Source organism: Acinonyx jubatus, chromosome A1 (genome assembly GCF_027475565.1).
Source record: "Acinonyx jubatus isolate Ajub_Pintada_27869175 chromosome A1, VMU_Ajub_asm_v1.0, whole genome shotgun sequence".
NCBI classification, from domain to species: domain Eukaryota; kingdom Metazoa; phylum Chordata; class Mammalia; order Carnivora; family Felidae; genus Acinonyx; species Acinonyx jubatus.
Window position 1 is genome coordinate 85,897,955 of NC_069380.1, and position 5,590 is coordinate 85,903,544.

The 5,590-nt window shown below is 37.8% G+C and overlaps 1 pseudogene; it reads right to left on the reverse strand.

Moving 5' to 3' along the window:
• Positions 1-3,682: 3,682 nt before the first annotated feature.
• LOC106966649 (olfactory receptor 2G2-like) lies at positions 3,683-4,782 on the reverse strand (annotated as a pseudogene).
• Positions 4,783-5,590: the final 808 nt, after the last annotated feature.

Consider the following 5,590-nt stretch of genomic DNA (forward strand, 5'->3'; position numbering starts at 1 on the left):
AGAGGGTGGTAAGTGTGTCATATATTAATCTCCTCTTAGACCTCAATTTATCTTAATTTATTTATAATCATAATTAAGATTAATTGGTGGAGCAAATAATGTATATCCTGACTTAATTCCTTTTTGATTCAATGAGATGTCTCTACTCTCTGCCAAGATGTTTCACAAGTGTGTATCACATGCAAAAATATGTGGGTGGGATAATTTTTTTTTCATTTTAAAGAATATAGAAAGCTCAGAAATGAAAAATTTAAACCCAGTCTTTGCTGCCTTTAAGCAGAGGGGATATTGGGCATCAAAAAGACAGAGAGAGACAGAGAGAGAGAGACAGAAACACAGACAGCGACAGAGACCAAGACAATTTTATGAGATGTTTTCGGCTTGGTTTCGAAGTAGTCAAAGACAACATGAAAAGACTAGTCTGAAATCCATAGACTTCACAATTCTGAGTTGCTTTAATTTCACAGTTTGCTCTACATGCAGTAAAACATACAACTTGCCTATAAATGTAAATGTACCTACTTCAGGCCAAGAACATGCATTCTGGCCACAGGAGTTACTTTCTTGTCCACAGTATCTTCAGCTGCCTGTTTCTTTAAAGGAAATAAATAGGTGTTCCCAGATTAAGGTCCCAGAGCCACAGGAGTTGTTCAAGAAAGGACAAGCTAGGAACCAAATGTGAGATTCTGAGAAAAGGAGGCATCCAAGTCGTTGTAGAGGCCACCCAAACCAGATGTGAGTATGCCCAAAAAGATGATGTCTAATCTCTCTCCTCTACCTAGAAAAGTATGTAATGATGTTGAAACCACCTTTCAAAGTCTGGTGCACAGGTTAAGTTTGACCCTCAGTTGCAATTAACTAGTATCACAATGACTAGAAAGATTTTCCTCTGGGGACTGAATCTCTCTGCAACAGCTCAAAAAATTGGTGCTCCTGGGGTGCCTGGGTAGCTCAGTCGGTTGAGCATCTGACTTCAGCTCAGATCATGATCTCACAGTTTGTGAGTTTGAGCCCCACGTCGGGCTCTGTGCTGACAGCTCAGAGCCTGGAGCCTGCTTCGGATTCTGTTCTCCCTCTCTCTCTGTCCCTCCCCTGCTCATGCTCTGTCTCTCTCTGTCTCAAAAATAAATAAAAACATTGTTAAAAAATAAAAAAAAAAGGTGCTCCTGGTCCATGCAGTACAACATAGAATGCTCATTCCAAATAAGAGGAAAAAATAAAATGGTCTACACTAGGTGTTGGGGCATGCTTGGCAAAGTGTCAGAAGAAAGTGAGCTATCCTCAGTGACTACATTTCTAAGAAATAACTTGGAAGTGAGAAACACCAATGACTTACCTTTGTGATGAGGAAATAGCTTAAGGTAGGAAAGAAAAATAAATGGCCCTGTTGATGTGGCCTAATCACATCCCCAGAGGGTAAGAGAATTAGGATCTTCCCCCTATGGAAAATATGTAACCCATTAAAATGTCCATAACAGAGGATCCTGGGATATGGTCACGCACAAGTGCCCTGAGGTCATAACTTCCCCCATATCATTTAAGGGTTCACTAAGTAAGACATCAAGAGTTCACCTTGACACTTCCTAAAACCAATTTAAATATCCTGATTATCCCATTGTGACGCAATATGTGACAGAGGAATAACATATTTCAGTAATTACAGAGAATTCAGAGAAACTATAGTAATTTAGAGAAATAACCTCAAAAGGAAATCCCTTGAGTAACTGGCTGACAATATCAATGTGGTTATGGATTGAGTTCCAATGGGACACCAAATGCCAGGCATTATTGTGCTGTGCTATTCTCACTATATAGTAAACTGCCCCTTTACATTTTTTAGCAGAAAAAATAAAATTTCCATTCTTATTTATCTTTTCTACTCTTATAATTGTCCTATAGAAGTAAAAATGAATGTTGCCTTATTGTTATTCAAAATAAGAGAGTCCTCATTTTTCCTTGGTTATGCTTATCAACAATTTCCAATTCTGCTTAAAAAATCTATTTTCATTTCCCATATATTTTTCTAGATAATTAATCCCTGGTTTACTTGGAGTTCACAGATGTTTGTGCCTTCCTCAGCACAAAAGAGCACATTCTATTTACAACCATATCTTGCTATATTCTTCTATATATTCTCTGACACTTCTAATAACTTTAAAGAAAATGTTCTCTCTGTCCTCTAAAATGGATTGTAGCACCAGAAGACTATTTGGCTTCTGTTATAAGCTGTCAACCACTTTAAAATTCACCCATGGATTCTTTCTTTTCTTAAACACATAATAACTTATCTATAATTTAGCAATAACAATATAAATTATTTTCTCCTTATTCAAGTTTAGATACCACGGTTTAGATAACATTGCTTTGCAACCACATCAATTTAATAAAATTTAAAAAAAATAGCCATTAATCTTATGACTTGACTGAGATAGATTCAATTTTAAATCAACTTGCTGAAAGTGAGTTTTTTCCCCTAGCATTGACTTATTTTGTTAGATAGTAGACACTATTACATACTGAAAATTTACCAATTAACTGAGTTGGACCATTAGCATATAAACTCTAAAAAGGCCTGGGTACTGTGTCTTTCATATCTGTGCCCTCAATGCTCAATAATTGTTGAACAAATAAATGCATTTCTTAAAGGAGATAAGACAAACATAAGTTCAATGATGTGTTACAAACTGCATGTACCTAGTAATAAGATACAGGGTATAATGGAAGAGATCATCAATTAATTAAAAAAAAAATCTCTCCATCTAGTAAGCAAGCCATATCAGCAGTGCATAGGTAGCAGAAAATTAATATGGAAAGAAGTGGGTAAACTATGCAGAATTGTGTATAGTTTGCATACAGTAGGAAAAGAAAGGACAGGAATTAAAATAATCCCTGTTCCATTTTGTGATATCGAAAAGAGCAAAAAAGAACCAAAAGCAGGGACCTTTTGATTTAGTTCTGATGTGTTCATTTTGAGGCTGTTTTAACACACCCAAGTGGAGAAGTAAAATACATAGCTGAACATGAGATGGGAATAGAAAATGTCTTTGTTGAAGTATAAATCTGGGGGCCACCTGTAAATATATTCTACTTTAAATTGTGATTAAGTCAAAACATAGTTGCCATTCTCAAAAACCTACTAAAGAGAGAAATACAAAAAATCAGAAACTTGTTAAACACGAGGAAAAGTGCAGCAATAGAGATAAACTCAGTGTGTAATGGGACTCACACAGGAGACTTGACCACAATAGTCCATGGTCTATTGAAAAAGTAATGCCACTGAGGTTTAGAGTTTTCTATTTCTGTTTTGAGCAAATGGCCAAAATATTTCAATCTCTGCAAAATAAAACTTATAATAATACCCATATAACAGATAATTATGCTTGTACATTGTAAATATGTTGTACATTCTGACATGCTTCATCATGTTCCTACCTTATTTACCCATTCATATTTACCACATATCATCTGGGTAAGCAATGTGTTATGAGAATGCAGAGTAGGGGCAGGCATATAATTATGGCTATTAAATGCAATAAAATTTATGAACCAACTTCATTAAAAGTCAAATGCCTAAGACAGTGATCTAATTTTAATTTGGGTTGCTCAATATTGTACATTTTGGTTTGTACATAGTGCAAATGTTATGCAAATTGTTCAGGTCACACAGCTATTATGTGATGAAATAAGCATTCAAACTCAAAAATTCAAATGCTATTGAATTTTTTCTACCAAAACCCACTATAGGTTTATGAACATAACCAAATAATTTATTGAGTCATCATCCATTAAATGAATCCGTCTTAATAACTGCCTCCTACAAAAAAAATTCTTGATAATCATGTTTCACTGAGCCATAATGTTCTACCAAGAATTTTTTTTCATTGCTGCCTTTACTTCTTTGTTTCTCAGGGTGTAGATGAGAGGGTTGAGTATGGGGGGTCACCACAGTGTAGAAAAGGAAAACAAACTTTCCTTGGTCTTTGGATCTGCTCTTGGCTGGCTGCAGGTACATGAAGATGATGGTTCCATAGAAGATTATGACAACCATTAAGTGGGAGGAACAGGTCCCAAATGCCTTGTGTCATCTGATGGCTGACTTGATCTTCAGTACTGCTCTGGCAATGTGCCAGTAGGAGATCAGGATGAGTGATAAAGGCACCACCAGGAATAAAACACTAGCCGCAAATAGCTCCACTTGATTGAAAGTCGCTTCCACACAAACCAACTTGATGAGCACAGGGACCTCACAGACAAAATGATCCACTTGGTGATGCCCACAGAAAGGCAACTGCAGGGTGAGAGTGGACTGTATAAGGGTGGTAGCTACCCCACTGAGCCATGCCACAGATGCCAGGGTATGACAGAGGCTGGGCGCATGGCAAAGGCATAATGTAGAGGACGGCAGACAGCGATGTACCGATCATAGGACATCACAGCCAGGAGGACACACTCCGTGGATCCCAGGGCAAGAGAGACATAGAGCTGAACCACACAGCCACCATAAGTGATGGACTTATCTGAACCACCCAGGTTGACTAGAAGCTGAGGAATAATGCTGCTGGTGAAACAGAGGTCCAGTAGGGAGAGGTGGGAGAGGAAAAAGTACATTGGGGTGTGCAGTTTAGAGTCCAAGAGGGAAACTAGGATGATGGTAACATTGCCTAGGAGCGTCATCAGGTAAAGACACAAGATTACCCCAAAAAGAACCAGCTCTAGCTGAGGCCAGTCAGAAAAGCCTACCAAAATGAACCCAGGGAAGGTGCTGTCATTGGTCAAACACATTACTCTTGCTTTGATTATTAACTTCAGAGTGATAAAGTCACATGAAACAGAAACTGCAGGGATTTTATATCAATTCCTTCACAGCTAAGGTCTAAGTGTTGAAAAATAAGACTTTGGATGTAGGTAAAGATAAAGAGCCAATGTAGAGAATACCATGTGCAATGTCACTTATTATCCCATGAAGTGGCATATGTGGTCTGTGGATCATAGGTTTTCATTCTACCTTGAGGACAAAATAAAAGTCAAAATTCATCAAGGATGAGTCTTCCCCTCAGTGTCTTATCAGTAACATTTTTTAATAATAATAATAAAATTTTGTAGGAAATGTGGGAATTCAAAACACCATACTGCATTCTCAGAATCTATCAAATGGATAGGTAAATAAGGTAGGAACATGATGAAATGTCAGAATGTACAAGTCATCTGGGTAAGCAATGTGTTATGAGAATGCAGAGTAGGGACAAGAATCTATAGAGGGAAAATTTAGATTAAGTCAAGGGTAAGATTACATCTTGCTCTTAAAAAAATGAGCAGGAGGGAATGCATGGGTGCCTCAGTCAGTTGAGCATCTGACTCTTGATTTAAGCTCAGGTCAGAATCCCAGGGTCATAGGATCCAGTCTCCACATGGGGTTCCATGCTGAGGGTGTAGCCTGTGTCTGCCCCTCTCCTCTCTCTCTCTCTCTCTCTCTCTCTCTCTCTCTCTCTCTCTCAACAAAAATGAGGAGAGCAATAAAAAAAACCCCAGAATTTCACGATGGTAAAAATGAGGACAGAAGTGGATAGTACACTATATAGTGCCATCAAGT